The sequence below is a fragment of the Heptranchias perlo genome, chromosome 7 (genome assembly GCF_035084215.1).
Source record: "Heptranchias perlo isolate sHepPer1 chromosome 7, sHepPer1.hap1, whole genome shotgun sequence".
Taxonomy (NCBI): Eukaryota; Metazoa; Chordata; class Chondrichthyes; order Hexanchiformes; family Hexanchidae; genus Heptranchias; species Heptranchias perlo.
The window spans coordinates 47,856,686-47,873,816 of NC_090331.1; the positions used below are offsets into that span (position 1 = coordinate 47,856,686).

Genomic DNA, 17,131 nt, shown 5'->3' on the forward strand with positions numbered 1-17,131 from the left:
AACAACTTGCATTTATATAGCACCTAACATAGTAAAACATCCCAAAGTGCTTCACAGGAGCGATTTTCAAACAAAATTTGACACCGACCACTGCAATACAAGCAGTTCTGATGTCTAAACACTCTCTACCATGTCTCAATTATTTTGGAATTGTTAAGACTTATTTCCACAAGAGAAGTGCAGATTACAAAAATTTTGTAGGTTATCAGCATAATTTGTACATTGTCGGCAACATTATTTGATGAGTATTAGCTGAAGTTCAACAACAACCACCACAACTTGCATTTATATAGTGCCTTTAACGTGGTAAAACGTCCCAAGGCGCTTCACAGGAGTTTAGCTGAAGTTCAAAAAAACAGAAGGGATATTCCCAGATTGTTTCTGCTTGGCAATTGAAGTGACCTTACAAGCACCCATTGGGTCTATGATCATGACATTTAAGAACAGAATAAGCACCAAAGGATTAGCAAAGTGGCTCAAGCTCAGTTCAAGTGATCAGAACAAAGGCACTCAAACCTTGAATTGTTATCGCATCCCCTCATTCCTACCACTAAATGCCAACCGGAATACTAAAATCTGCAGCTAGTTATAGAGTCATAGAGTCATAGAGTTATACAGCACGGATAGAGGCCCTTCGGCCCATTGTGTCCGCGCCGGCCATCAAGCCCAGTCTAATCTAATCCCATATTCCAGAAGGTATAGCAACTAGTTAAAGCATCTACTTTTATAGAATAAGACCAAATCCCTCACCCCACATAAATGTAAAGGAAGTGCCCCATTTTAATAACTCAACTGGGAATGAATTCCTTCATCCTACAACTTGCATTTATTTTGCGTCTTTAATGTAGTAAAATATCCCAACGCACTTCACAAGAGCATTATCAGACAAAATTTGACACTGAGCCACATAATAAGATGTTAGGACCAAAAGCTTGGTCAAAGAGGTAGGTTTTAAGGAGCATCTTAAAAGGGGAGGGAATTCCAGAACTTAGTTGTTTTGGGCCCTTGGGTCATAGATCCATCGACTGAAAACAGCCAGTTCTGAAGTCCTGAACCTCAAGGCACTTGCAAAGGAACAATTCAAGTTGCTAATGTCAAGATTTCCTCCATAGACATCACACTGGCTTCAACTGCTGGCTGCAGGTTATCATGTGTATATGGATAACCCACAAACCTTCTTTAATGTCCTATACCTGCTCCTCACCAGGAATGCAACAGGTCCTGCTTAATTGTTATATGTTTTAATCAAAGAATGACAAAAAAACTATTACCCTCCCTGGTATTCACCACTATATTGATTCTGCCAGGTTAATGTAAATGTCGTAACATCACTTATGCAATCTTGTAAGAAGTACAATTTCTACTGAAAACATGGTGATCAGGAGCATTTTCAATAAAAACAAGAAAGAAAATACAAAAGTAAGGAAGTAATACTTCAGTTGTACAAAGCCTTGGTCAGACCTCATCTGGAGAACTGCGCTAAGTTTTAGGCATTCATCCCCAGAGTTCTTAGCTTTCAAAATATGCACCATTTCTCTCAGACTATCTGCAACAACTATTTCCGGCTATCCAATACTGATTAAAAGTAGATGTACAGAAATATACAAAAGATTTACAATGTAATTCTAGTTTCACTTTACAGTAAAAGCTCTCCTTGAGCTCTCAGTGAATTAAAATATCTTACTTTTTTGAAGGCATGAGATAAAAATGTCAGGGGGTTACTTTAACTTTTATTGCCGGATGGAAAACAGGGGATCGCAAATCGGCAGTTCATTTTACACCCTGCGCAATTTTCTTTTCCAGTTAAAACTACCCGTGGGACTTACCCTCTGAGGTCCACTGTTTTCCCACAGGTTCCAATTTTAACCTGCTCTTCTGCGCAGATGGCGGGACACCAGTCAGAAACTGGTAGGCCCTTCTTTAAATATGCAGATCGGGCTCCAATTACATATCGGAGCCGGACTGCTATTTCAACCAAGTAGGAAGAGGAGTTTGGTCGAGAAGAGGCCAAAAACGTGTTTTGACTTTTTTAGACTTTCCTTGTGGGGCCAGGAGGAGCAGGAATGCTCTTCGGATCCCACAGGAAAGTTTAGGCCTCCATGTCCCAGGCTTCCCCCCCTTCATCCAACCATGAAGTCCTCCCGAACCTCCTCCCAGTCACTTACCTGAGTGTTGGTAACGGTTCCTTTGGTCATCTATTTCCACAACAAAGGGAATCAAAATAATGCTTATGCAAATACAGCCGTCACTCACAATGGGGTTCAAAGGCTAGCCTCACTGTCTCCAGCCAAATAAGGTGACAAGCTATCAATCTTCCAGAGTCAATGAACTGATAACTATACATGATGTGGAGATGCCGGTGATGGGCTGGGGTGGACAAATGTAAGGAATCTTACAACACCAGGTTAAAACTGTTGGACTATAACCTGGTGTTGTAAGATTCCTTACATTTGATAACTATACAGATAGATAAGAAATGTATCTGATGTGATCAACACTAATAGCTTTGCAATGAAAAAATATTAACACTTTAAGGCCGCCTTGATTCCTTTTGATTCAGTTTAACCATTTGCAGAGCAAAGCAAGTAATCAACGTTGGAATTATCCATTAATATATGAACCATATTGGAGGTCATTTTCACCTTCATCTCTTGGGTGGTAAACTATCCGATTTCCGATGACAATCGGGTGGGTTCTATAACGGGCGTGTGATCCGCGACACCAGTTTACTGCCCAAGTGGTGAATGTAAAATTTACCTGCACTGTCTCATTATACCTGGGCCTCGGTATTAACCCCCCTACGACAGGCGGGAGGTGGTTGGCGGGGGTGGGGGTTAAACCCCAAAAAATGCAAAACGTGACCCCAACCCGACGCGTACGCACCTACTGCCGATTTTACAGCAGCAGGTAGCGAGGCGTGAGAGTGTCCCATCTTGGAGATGCGGGGGACATTTCATTATCGTATTTAAATCAGGCTCCCACAGTGCAATTGGGGGCCTGATGTAAATTTAACTGCTGCCGGCCGTGTTTTCCAAGGCTCGGGAAACCTGGCAGCGAAATAGAGGCGGGAGCTCTGCTGGATTTCCTGCTGGCAGCCGGCCTGTCTGTCAATTTGGAAACGAAAGAAAAAAATTATAATGACGATAAATTCGCCAGGACCACCGCGTCCCCGGCCTTACCGGGTTTCCCCCGCGCCTTCCTGCACCCTCTCCGACTCCCCATAAATATCAGGGTCTGGTTTCTGAGTTTCTAGTGATTTTGTACATTCAGTTAATCGAGCAATTGCACCAAGAAATTTAAGTGACCAGAACCTCTCAAATAGATATTTAAAAATATATCTGCTTTCTAATGAATCAAAATGTGATGAAACTCCCTATTTGTCACAACTGGCAATCCAGTAAACAGGCTACTGCAAGTAAAACAATTGTTAATCCTTGGATTATACATCTCCTCAAAGGCAGATTGCAGAAAAGGTGTGCCTTCCAGATATTGGAAAGCATGGTCCACTTACATGGATTGCTATCATACTGTCAAGTGAGAGACATTACCATACAAACTGAAATTGAAACACCAGCCAACTCAATACAATGCAGCCATTGGACCTGGCATCTTCTTGGTCTGTGTGGAACAGTACCATACTCGGCAGTACATTTATTCACTAAGTCATTATGGAGCTGAACTTTGTTTTTAAATAAGAATTAAAAGAAAGAGTAAAGGAACTGGCATTTATACAGCGGCTTTCACGTCCTCAGGACATCCCAAAGTACTTTACAGCCAAGGAATTACATTGAAGTGTGGTCATTGTTGTTTTGTAGGGAAACATAGCAGCCAATTTGCGCATTACTTTTGGTGGATTGCAATTGAGGGATAAATAGTGGCTGGAACACTGGGAGAACTTCCCTGCTCTTCTTAAAAATAGTCATGATGTGGAGATGCCGGTGATGGACTGGGGTTGACAAATGCATGGAATCTTACAACACCAGGTTATAGTCCAACAGTTTTATTTGAAAATCACAAGCTTTCGGAGGCTTTCTCCTTCGTCAGGTGAAGTGTGGGATTCCTTGAAGGTTACTGCATTTATAGTCAGAGAACAATGCCTGGTGATTACAGATAATCTTTCCAACTGCCTGTTGTCAAGGCAATCAAAGTGTTCAGACAGAAAGACATTACATACAGACCACCGAATATATAAACGGCCAGAACAAAAGACAGAGAGAGAGAGAGAGAGAGAGAAACATCCGAAAGGAAGAGAAAGAGAGAGAATGACACGTTGTATTAAAAACAGATCACTTTTTTTCGCTGGTGGGGTTACGTGTCGCGTGACATGAACCCAAGATCCCGGTTGAGGCCGTCCTCATGGGTGCGGAACTTGGCTATCAATTTCTGCTCGACGATTTTGCGTTGTCGTGTGTCTCGAAGGCCGCCTTGGAGAACGCTTACCCGAAGATCGGTGGCTGAATGCCCTTGACTGCTGAAGTGTTCCCCGACTGGGAGGGAACCCTCCTGTCTGGCGATTGTTGCGCGGTGTCCGTTCATCCGTTGTCGCAGTGTCTGCATGGTGTCATGGAATAGTGTCATGGAATCTTTTACATGCACCTGAGCAAGCAGTCAGGGCTTCAGTTTAACATCTCCTCTGAAAGACGACACCTCTGACAATGCAGTGATCCTCAATACTGTACTGAAATGTCATCCTAGATTATTTCCTTGCACCCATGACCTTCTGACTTGGAGGCAAAAGTGCTTCCACGGAGCCAGGACTGACACTAAATGGTTAGCATTTATAATAAAACATTAACCTTATTAGACTAGATGCAGGACTAGCAAAAATAGTATTGAAACAGTGCATTTCTACTTTTTTATTAAATGGACCATTCTTTCCAAGTAAAACTAAACCTGCAGTAAATATCTGTAAAGGACTTTCAGATGTTGTTGGCAAACTTTGTGGAGTGGTGCCAAAATTCTTTGAACTTTGTTTAAGATATTCAGGATTCCAGAATAGTCAAGCTTCTTAATTGGAACCGATCAAAGTGCAGATTTAAAATGAAATAAAGGATTAAACATTTTAATTTAGGGCCAATTAGAAAATCACATGTTTTTTTCTTTTAAAGGAGTTTGTCTACTACTATCTTTTGCCACAAATTTCCTCTTTGAAATGAAACATTTACACTGCAAATTCCTTCCCAGTGTACGTAGGCACATTCTCTGCAGTGTTAGTGGAAAACACAAACAGAAACTAAAGCAAAGATGCTTTGGGCAACATTTTTATCCTGTCAAGAGGTTAACAAGCTTGTGTGTGTATACGTGGGGGGAGAGGAAGGGAGAATTATTCGCTCTCTAATGCAACCTCAGGGGAATAGACGGGTAAAAGAGCTGACAACTCAGGTGTTTTGCTAGGCAGATGGAAGTAAAATACAACTAAACTGTGCTGAATTTTCTTGCATTTTTAAAAGTGACAGTGCTCTGAAGTGATTTATGTGTTACAATATATACGGATTTATTTCTGTAAGTCACTATCCAAAATAATCTGTTAATGCTGCAAAAGACTGATGTGATGTTTTACATCATGCGACACTGCTTTCATCTCGAAGCAGACTCCTGCAGCATCAAAGAGATCAGCCAATGCCAATGGAAAATAAACTGCAAACCTATTTTATGTGAACATTTGTTATCCACTATATATATATGCTAAATAATACCAGATGCTTCTCAGTGGATTAAAACAATAGTCCAGTCTCTGGAATCAGATGAAGAATATAAACTATTCAAGCTCCATTTGCACAGTCTGCAGTGTCACCTGAACCCTGAGATTGAATTACTCTTATGTAAATCACCTAAAGAAATCCAGTATCATCATCATCTTTGCAATTAGATTTGCTAAACCAGAAGTAATGTCTTTCTGCAAACACGATTACTTTACATTTATATCTCTGTAGTTTCATTTCTTTATAATATTTAATACTAAGTATAGTATACTAATATGAGAATTAACATTCCTTTCAACAATCTACAGTGAAAAATAAACCATCTAGATTTTTTTTTGCACATACACACAACGATTCTGAATGGTCCATTCCCAGCTATCCGAGAGCTAATTATTTGCTTCCTCGAACATCACATTGCCCAATCTACTGCCATATGGAGACATGTCAACATTCACACATCAGGCATTCGACTTATACATTTTAAACATACATGAAGTATCATGTGAAGTCACTTGCAGTGAACAAACAAAAAACAGGGAGTGGATGACAGTCAAACTCACTTTCCTGCTTGCAATCAGACTCCCTTTTTCACCTCCCCCACCAACTTCACCAGATTTAAAGGCTCTGCATTACTCCAGGAAAGTGAGGGAAATTAGTGTGAATGAATTTAAGCAAAGGCAATCTCATTCCAAGTCATTTGCTGTTATATATACACACACACACACAGAGAGATTGCATAAATGCATATTAGTAGAAAGTACTTCCATGTATGAAGAGGAACTTTGGGAAATAAGCCAAACATCAAATGTATAAATGTTACCATCTTTATTTTATTCAGCCTATGATATTTTCTTCCCTCAATCCAGATGCAGCTGTGTTTAATCAATCATTTTTGTATTTGTTATGCTCTCGCACTAAATGGACAATGTTCACAGGGGTTCATCAACTCCCAGACTTTTCTGGTTGGGCTTCAGACTTCAAGTCCCAGGAAAATCATATTTATAGTAAAACTGAATATTACCTTTAGTCAGTAAGGTATAAAATAGTAGCTCGATAGTAATTTTTTCTATGTATGGTAAGTTTCCCAATTCCTTGCTTTTCCTTAATTTACAAAAAAAACACTTTGTTTGCTAAAAAAAAAATGGTTCTTAAATCATATGAAGTCAACTGCAAGCAGTCATGAAAGACCTTCAGCATTAACTGCAGTTGCTTAATAGCCTAATTAATATTAAAGGTAACTCTGACAATCCACACACGGAATACTTGAAGCTGGAAGTTCTTGTTAACAAGAAAAACACAGGCTTTATTATGAATATAACCAAGGTTTTCTATGGGCCTTACTATGGTGCCCATTGTTGATTAGTGTATTAAGGTCCCAGTATTTTGCAAGTTCACTGGGAAATGCAACAGAAGTGAGTATCTTGTTGCAAATTTGCATTTTTTGTGACTGTGTAACATTAAAATGCAAATTTATGATATGCTGAGTGCCCTTTCAACATTAGAAAACTGTAATGCAATTTTAATGGTACAGGGGCAGGGCTGACAGTTCTTTTGGATTGGCTGAATGTCATATTAGTAATGGTAAACTAATCCCTTCCATTTCCTCCAAGTTATTTTGAAATTATAGCCGGGCCCCGCTTTTGTGCCAATAGTCCAGGATCATTCCCTTCTGTTCTACAATGGCCATGGACATAGCCCACTCCCTCCTGCTGCTACAATGGGTCTGGCCTATTCGATCTCGCTGCCGATGGACCTGACCTATAGTTCTCTGCCACAATGAATTGACTCACTCCCAAGGGCCTGGCTCCAGCTCCAATGGATCTCCTTGTTCAAAAGCCTGTTTTCTTCTCAACCCGCAATTTCCTCCAGGAAAAGATAAAAAGACAGAGTAAGAAATGGGGAATGGGGGGGAAGAGAAGGAGAAGCAAAGAGGGTAGACATAGTGAGGAGTGGTGAGAGGAAGTAGGGCAGAAGAGAAGAGAGCTTGCGTGAGCCAGAAAAGGAGATAAAGTGAACCAGAAAAGGAGAGAGAAAGTGAACCAGATAAAAGAATGAACCAGAAAGAGAGAAAACTAGAAAAAAGAAACAAAGAAAGTGAAACAGGGAAGAAAAATGAACCAGAAAAATGATCCAGAAAAGGAGAGAAAGACTTGAAAGGCTTGTATTTTTATAGCGCCTTTCATGACCTCAGGATGTCCCAAAGCGCTTTACAGCCAATTAAGTACTTTAGAAGTGTAGTCACTGTTGTAATGTCGGAAACAAACCAAAAAGGAAAGAGAGAGCAGCCAACTCACACTAATTCATTAGTTCTGAAGTCTGATATTGGAGTAATAATGCCATGTTGGATCCAGTACAACGGCTGGAATTGGCAGAGCACTAATACATGTCATGATGTCAAGACAGGGGCACTGAAACCAATCTATCCGCATATTGTTGTGAGTCCAACCTGCCCTGCCCCAGGCTCTGCTCCACTAGATCAGTAGGCTCGTGCTGGTAAATAGATTTAAGTATATGTGAATGGATGAAATAACCCATACACTCGAGGTGATCTGGTTCCTCTGAAATGTGGAATGCCACTGTGCATTATCAGAGGAACTTCAAATTTCAGTGATATACTTAAACTGTTACTAGCCCTAGTTATGATCCTTATATCAATCTATAGATAATATATTAAAAATCTTAGGTCTGTATGCAATCCCCAACAACTTTTTCCATTAGAAATTCCTATGTCCAGACTTATGATTGAAACTGCCTATATAACTTGTCATGCTGTAATACCCAGCAGAGGCACACAGTGGGAGGGTGTAATTACTGTCACTTGTTTATATGGGCAGTTTCCATTAAAATGTGGCCATAGGAATTTATAACGGTAATATAAAAATAAGGACAAAATATATGGCTTTAAAATAGGGACTGAATTACATCTGCATACCCTGGTGCAACGATGCTCCACCTGAAGACTGCACCGAGGGAGTGAATTTCCTCAATGTTTTCTGTGCTTTAGCAGCACTGCAATGAGGTGACTGACTTTTTTGACAAGGAAATTCAGGAGAAAACTGCTTTCGCATTTAATCAGCTTCCCTCAAGTTTGCTTACGACCCTGGAGCTCTGCAGCGATTCGCCCGCAAAGTTGCCACTGGCCTCATTTGTATTCCTGTAAGTGAGAACTTGTGGCGAAGGACCCCCAAGTATCCAGACTTTACACAGTTGATTTACCTCCAGCAAGTCAGTTCAATGAGTGTAGCAGCTGTCAGCATCAGCTGTTAAAGGCAAAAGTGAGGAGTTCCTGACAGTGAACAAGCTGAAGATCTTTAAAAACATATTTTTCGCAGGAAGGTAACAAATTCGAAAGCAGTATTGTTTTTTGCCTTTCTACCTATACACAATTTCACTTGCTTCTGACTGTTTCTCACAGGGTTTGAGCGCTGGCAGATATTCGGGCCCCCACAACCAAACCAATGTCAGGGGTATTCAGAAGCAGATATGGCATTCCCTATGGGCACCTATTCTTGCGCTTCTAGGTGCCACCTGAAGACCAGATTGCGGGAAGTAGTTGGTTCCTCATGCTGCACAGAGCGTCATGGGACTAAAATAGCCCTTGTCTCATGGCATTGGGCTCCAGGCATGGATCCGCTGCTGGCTGCATCTCTGGAGGGCCATGTTTCACTGGCATGGTGCTCTGAGCAAGATGGCTGCATGGCCTTATCTTCAATGGGAGTGAAGGGTTTAAAGGTGGGAAAACTCCTTGCAGTGGCCTGCCTTTAGCTGGCATTAGGTGCCAATTTCTCCTGCAAAGAGATAAGTAAATGAGGGTAAGGCTGACAGTTGAGGAGTGGCAAGTGGCATGGGAGAGGTTAAGTAATAGATGTGGGGGTTTGAGGACGTTAAATTGGAAGAAGTTGTGCAAGGCAGTAGTTGAATGTTAGGGTGGCTGTGTAGCCATAGTGCAGGATAGGAAGTTGGAGGCACCCTTGACCAGAAAGCATTGTGAAAGGTTAGTTGTGGAAGTGCTTCATTAAGAGGGAGAAGAGTATATTGGTGCCCAGGATGGGCAAGGAAGAAAAGGAAGACTTACGCAGTATGTTGTCTTGCCTGCCCAAATGAGGATGTGGAACTACTTGCCGTGCCACTCTTGCAGTCCTGGGGTCGAGGGAGTTGCCAGTCTGTGCTGGTGATAACTCCCTCCAGGTAACACAAGTGATATTTCTGGGATATTTGATAGCACCCACGCCCAGGAGCCTGTTTGTCCTGCCTTCAATGCCGCCTTCAGGAGAGCCTGGGGTCTGAAGTTGTGCATTCTTCTCCTCTAGCTTGGTGCAAAGTTCTACTGCCCTCTAGGCACAGATGGCCTTGAATATTCATATTTCTGTCCAAGTGTAATAAAAATATTGGTGAGACATGCAGTGAAGTAATTTGAGAGAGAAATGAAAGAGCCAAGCAGTTTTCCTGCCTTAGCTTCTTGGCCTCCAGACTGCTGCTGAATTACGTAGGCATAACAGTCTATTTAAAAGCTTGCACAGAAGTTTCCTGATGGTTCAGATGCTTGCATCAGCGTTACACTGGTTTCACAACAATACTTGCACGAATGGGTATGCAAATAAGTCTACTGGGGAACTTTTTTTTTATTCGTTCATGGGATGTGGGCGTCGCTGGCAAGGCCAATATTTATTGCCCATCCCTAATTGCCTTTGAGAAGGTGGTGGTGAGCCGCCTTCTTGAACCACTGCAGTCCGTGTGGTGAAGGTTCTCCCATAGTGCTGTTAGGAAGGGAGTTCCAGGATTTTGATCCAGCGATGATGAAGGAACGGCGATATATTTCCAAGTCGGGATGGTGTGTGACTTGGAGGGGAACGTGCAGGTGGTTCCCATGTGCCTGCTGCTCTTGTCCTTCTAGGTGGTAGAGCTCGCGGGTTTGGGAGGTGCTGTCGAAGAAGCCTTGGCGAGTTGCTGCAGTGCATCCTGTGGATGGTACACACTCCAGCCACAGAGCGCCGGTGGTGAAGGGAGTGAATGTTTAGGGTGGTGGATGGGGTGCCAATGAAGCGGGCTGCTTTGTCCTGGATGGTGTTGAGCTTCTTGAGTGTTGTTGGAGCTGCACTCATCCAGGCAAGTGGAAAGTATTCCATCACACTCCTGACTTGTGCCTTGTGGATGGTGGAAAGGCTTTGGGGAGTCAGGAGGTGCGTCACTCGCCGCAGAATACCCAGCCTCTCACCAGCTCTTGTAGCCAGTGTTTATGTGGCTGATCCAGTTAAGTTTTTGGTCAATGGTGACCCCCTGGATGTTGATTGTGGGGGATTCGATGATGGTAAAGCCGTTGACTGTCAAGGGGAGGTGGTTAGACTCTCTCTTGTTGGAGATGGTCATTGCCTGGCACTTGTCTGGTGCGAATGTTACTTGCCACTTATCAGCCCAAGCCTGGATGTTGTCCAGGTCTTGCTGCATGCAGGCTCAGACTACTTCATTATCCGAGGGGTTGCGAATGAAACTGAACACTGTGCAATCATCAGCGAACATCCCCATTTCTGACCTTACGATGGAGGAAAGTTCATTGATGAAGCAGCTGAAGATGGTTGGGCCGAGGACACTATCCTGAGGAACTCCTGCAGCAATGTCCTGGGGCTGAGATGATTGGCCTCCAACAACCACTCCCATCTTCCTTTGTGTTAGGTATGACTCCAGCCACTGGAGAGTTTTCCCCCCTGATTCCCATTGGCTTCAATTTTACTAGGGCTCCTTGGTGCCACACTCAGTCAAATGCTGCCTTGATGTCAAAGGCAGTCTCTCTCACCTCACCACTGGAATTCAGCTCTTTTGTCCATGTTTGGACCAAGGCTGTAATGAGGTCTGGAGCTGAGTGGTCCTGGCGGAACCCAAACTGAGCATCGGTGAGCAGGTTATTGTAAGTGCCGCTTGATAGCACTGTCGTCGACACCTTCCATCACTTTGCTGATGATTGAGAGTAGGCTGTTGGGGCGGTAACTGGCTGGATTAGATTTGTCCTGCTTTTGGTGGACAGGACATACCTGGGCAATTTTACACATTGTTGGATAGATGCCAGTGGTGTAGCTGTACTGGAACAGTTTGGCTAGAGGCGCGGCTAGTTCTGGAGTACAAGTCTTCAGCACTACAGCCGGGATGTTGTCGGGGCCCATAGCCTTTGCTGTATCCAGTGCACTCAACCATTTCTTGATATCACGTGGAGTGAATTGAATTGGCTGAAGACTGGCTTCTGTCATGGTGGGATATCGGAAGGAGGCAGAGATGAATCGTCCACTCGGCCCTTCTGGCTGAAGGTGGTTGCAAACACTTCAGCCTTGACTTTTGCACTCACATGCTGGACTCTGCCATCATTAAGGATGGAGATGTTTACAGAGCCTCCTCCTCCCGTTAGTTGTTTAATTGTCCACCACCATTCACGACTGGATGTGGCAGGACTGCAGAGCTTTGATCTGATACGTTGGTTGTGGAATCGCAACTACATGTATCCTCATGGCTTTCAACTCCACTCAGTCTGCTCTTTCCTAAAGGAGTTAACCAACAGCTGCTCTTGCTGGGAGTCAGTTCTACATATTTACCATTTTACAGGAATAATTTCTTATCTTGTTTCAGGTGAGGCTTGTATGCATCCTCTTCTATGGTCACAATTAAATGAAATAACCTGTATATACAGTGTCTGCATTATTCATACCGTGAAGATTCATGTAAGTGCTAGAGAACTGGATCTTCAACTTCTGCCAAAGCTCCAATACAGAAGAGTCTATATAGAACTGAGTATATTCAATACCAACCAATAACAATCATTTAATCCAGCAACTGCACTTCCCCTTCTGCCTTTCTCTCCCTCTCAAAACAAAACTTTCTGAATATTACCTTAAATAGCCAACTTCCTTTCCACTTTCCCTTGAGGCAGGAGGAGCCACAATTCCAGCTTCCCGCAGACCAATCCTGAGGGATTGTTACAATACCTTTCATCATTTAAAAATCTGGATTAATTTCTTCTCGATCTTGTGTTCTCCACGAAAACAAGTTCAGGTCCATAAGCGTTACATAAGGTCCATAAATTAGATTCCAAAGTCTAAGAATCATCTTGTCTCCAAACCTTCTTAAATAAATTGATACCCTTTTGACTGTAAGGTCCCTGAACTCACACTTGGAACACTGCAACTCCCAAAAATGACATGGGAATACTGGATGTTCAGTTTTAAATTAGCATTTGCTCAGTTCTGAAATCACAGGAAAGTTGGACTCACCCAACCAGCAATAACTAAAAATAAAATTTATGTCAACATTATGTGCTCACTCAGCAGGCAGTACTTTTTCCCCCAAATATGAGTAAAGGAACCATTGGATGTCATCATCCCACAACACAGAACATTGACTTTAAGAGTAAAATATAAAAGTTAGATTTTTTTTTATTTGTAGCAATGGAGGTATCAGGCTAAGTCTCGCAAGTATTGTTCTTCGAACCTTACCTGATGAATACCATTAGTGAAATCAACAAAGCAACTCATTGGTGAAATTATGCTTGCCAGCCTATACATTACTTTCTATTGTGACTTAGGAAAGTAACAAGTATTATCAGATATTTACTATACATCTGTAAGATTTTTTTTTTATGTAGGTTGTGCACTCCATTCAAAACTGCTATGTAAACATTTCCTATGGATGTTCCAATGTTAAAATGTCAACATTTACCTGTTACACTCACTCTGCGATGCCAGCGGGTGGTGCTCTAATGGGAGTTACAATGTTCATCTTAAGACTTAACCTATCATGGTTTCCAGTGCCACCATCACATGGTGTTACATTATCTTTTCCCAGCAGATCACCCAAAATGCTTTCTGGGGAAAAAAAATTGTCTGCCACTTCTTTCTCAGCAACTAAAATTTCTAAAGTTCAAAATCGGTTTTAAAAATAAAAATGTCAAAAATATTACATAAAAAAGATTATTTTTCCCATTGAATTATCTTGTGTGTCTTTTAATACTTTTATTAAAATTTTTACCTGAAGGCCTCAGCCTCAACTAAAATCCTGGGCTGGCACTTGATATTCCTGCCCAGAGCTGTGAATCTGTTCACTGATTGTAGATTGAGCAGTGAACCCAATTTCTCAGATACACCATTACCATTTCATGAGTTGAACTGGTGCTTTTTTTTAATCCTCCAGTAGTTTCTGCTCAGTTACTTTACAAAATTATTTGAGGAAAAGCTAGAGGGCAAACCTCATTCAGGTAAAGTTTATCTGGATTGCTTTCGTTAAACAAAGAGGCTGTGTGTGACAGAGAAAGAAAATGCCAGACGGTACTGATTGGACACCTGTTGTAGCTTTTGTTTTGTGTTCTATAAATTTCAGAAAGTGTATGAAACTGAGAGAGACTGACAGAGAAAGAATCTTTCCTCATCCTAATATAAATTTATTTTTCAATTTGAATTGGAATTTTGGAAAATAATAAAGTCTCTATCACCTGTGTTTTAATGACTATTAGAAAATGTAAACATTTTAATTACTGATGTATGTGAGACAGAAAGCAGAGAGACAGGCAAAGACAGAGAGATACAGAGGCAGAGACACAGAAAGCAAGATGAAGTCAGGCCAGTCTTTTCTCATTCTAAAAAATGAAGTTAAATCTTGAAAGCAAAGTTTCTTTGAGGGAACTAGATAGGAGAGGGTGGAAGGCAGAGAAGAGAAACCAGTTGGGGGAAGAGGAGGAGAGAAACAGGTCAAGCGTGAGAGAACCTCTGGCCTTTCACCATCCCCTCATGGGAGAGCGAATGGGAGTGAGGGAGAGTGATGGAAGGTTAAGAATGAAGTGACAGTAGAGCAAGGGGGATGGGAGGGAAGGATTCAGGGGTTGAGACGGTAGTTCAAAAGGGAAAAGATGGGGCAGAAATAGGAGTAAGTGGAATAGGTGTTGGTAGAAAGGGGAATAGATAGTGAGAAGGCAAAGGGGTAGGGGAAAGCAAGAATGATGGCAGAGAGGAAGGGAAGCAAGCTGCTGAGGGCTGCATGTCACATTTTCCCTGCAACCCCCACTTGAAAACATAGCCTGCTTGGCAGTTCAGTTTCCTGCCACGCCATGTCACTCATCACTTCCCACCCAGAAAGAAAAAAAGAAAAAGACACAGAAAGAAGCAAAAGAGGACAGAGAGAAAACCAAAGAGCCGAGATAGGAAGAGGAAAAAGCAGAAGAGAGAGAGACGGAAGCAGATGAGGATGGAATGAGAAAGGACATCCAATTGTGTTAGCAATTAAAATATCTCAAGAAATAATGAAAATAAAATGTTTTCTTCCAGTCGTGAGGAAGGCATAAACCCTCAATTCTTGTAAAGAAATGTGAAATGTTGTCTTATAAACACTTACAAGTACAACTATTTCCTCTATTCAGCAGCAAGTAAAACAAAATAAAATTTATTCAAGCAAAATGCTTGCCCCTATTTACCTAGTGAAATGTTTTTGACTATGATAGCATCGATAGTTTCTTGGATTTGCTAGAATAGTTCATTAACAATAGGAAACAATTAAGAAAGAAGAAAGAACTTGCATTTATACATGGCCTCTCATGACCTCAGGACTTCCCAAAACGTTTCACAACCAATGAATTACTTTTGAAGTGTAGTCACTGTTATAATGTAGATAAAAGCAACAGCTGATTTGCGTACAGTATAGTTCCACAAACAGCAATGAAATAAATGACCAGTTAAACTGTTTTATTGGTGTTGGTTGAGGGATAAATGTTGGCCAGCACACAATTGTTTCTAGTAATTTAAAAGGTCGAGGCTGGAGCGACACCGTGGCCAATTGACGCCCACATCTTTGTCAGGGAAATCCATCAACCATGATATTCCTTTCTATATTTCACACGGCATTGTTTGGATCTTACTCAAAAAATGTTACCTTGAAAGTTTTTAAGACTGATTTTAACACACTCCCAAATGTCGTAATAGCATTGATATCAGCTGATAACAGGCTGTCTCATGTCCTTTAAATGTCTAGCATGCAGTGATTTTGTGGTTTGTTTATGTTCCTATGGTGCTGTAATTCCTTTGTGTGCTGTGAAGCAAAAATTAGTTGCTCATGTTATTCAGTGCTTGCAAGGACAATTTTTTCACACTCCCTACTGCTTTCTTGGCAATCAAAGAACAGCAGGTAGAAGTTAGCAATGCCTTTAAAAAAACTATGCATAGTTTTATTACTGTTACATTAAACAAGAGTTTACAGCACAGCTACTGGTGCATAATCCACCACACCCTAAACATTCACACCCTTCACCACCGGCACACTGTGGCTGCAGTGTGCACCATCCACAGGATGCACTGCAGCAACTCGCCAAGGCTTGTTCAACAGCACCTCCCAAACCCACGACCTCTACCACCTAGAAGGACAAGAGCAGCAGGTACATGGGAACAACACCAACTGCACGTTCCCCTCCAAGTCACACACCATCCCGACTTGGAAATACATCGCCGTTCCTTCATTGTCGCTGGGTCAAAATCCTGGAACTCCCTTCTTAACAGCACTGTGGGAGAACCGTCACCACACGGACTGCAGCGGTTCAAGAAGGCGGCTCACCACCACCTTCTCAAGGGCAATTAGGGATGGGCAATAATTGCCGGCCTCGCCAGCGACGCCCACATCCCATGAACGAATTTTAAAAAAATGTAAAAGAAAATAAACATCAGGAGATTCTCCCCAGCAAAGCGGGAATTAAAAGTACAGGTCTCTTTCATTCCTTTTAACAGAACTTCAATCTTACTTCAGCTTTTGGATCCTATTCCGAAATCCTGGCCCACTAAAATTACACTCACCCAATTTTCAAGCATTAGCTGTAATAGCTAAACAGCATTTGAAATGCAGGAACAGCCACTCTTATCATTTCATCCCAGTATCCTCTGTTAGAGATGCCTAAGGTGGCAATCTTAGATATATGAGTCATTCCTTCACCACCCATCACATGGGCACACTGTACCACCTCTCATTCTCAGTCCAAGCACGCAAGTCACCTCTTGCTTGCAGCCTTCACAGCAGCCACAAACAGCATTCTGGTCTTAAATAAGCTTGTATCAAAGGTAATGGAGTAATCGTGGGGGACTTTAATCTTCATACAGACTGGGCAAATCAAATTGGCAAAGGTAGTTTGGAGGACGAGTTCATGGAATGCATTCGAGTCGGTTTCCTAGAGCAATACGTCATGGAACCAACCAGAGAACAGGCTATTTTAGATCTTGTATTATGAAATGAGACAGGTTCAATTAGTAATCTCACAGTAAGAGATCCTCTGGGGAAGAGTGATCATATTATGGAATTTCACCTTGAGTTTGAGAGTGATGTACTTAAGCCAGAAACTAGAGTCTTAAACTTAAATAAAGCCAATTACATAGGTATGAGGGGCAAATTAGCTAAGATAGATTGGGAAATTAAATTAAAGG

At 41.9% G+C, this 17,131-nt stretch overlaps 1 protein-coding gene across 5 annotated transcripts in view; it reads right to left on the minus strand.

Annotated features, from left to right (window-relative positions):
- mylka (myosin, light chain kinase a) overlaps positions 1-17,131 on the minus strand; it is a 316,681-nt gene that overhangs the window by 272,019 nt on the left and 27,531 nt on the right. The window contains exon 1 of one of the 5 annotated variants that reach the window (XM_067987460.1): positions 4,441-4,674. The exons of the other annotated variants lie outside the window; for them this stretch is intronic. The gene's annotated coding sequence lies outside the window, so the exon portion shown is untranslated. Of the gene's footprint in view, positions 1-4,440; positions 4,675-17,131 lie in introns of those variants that run through there. 5 annotated transcript variants of the gene reach the window in all.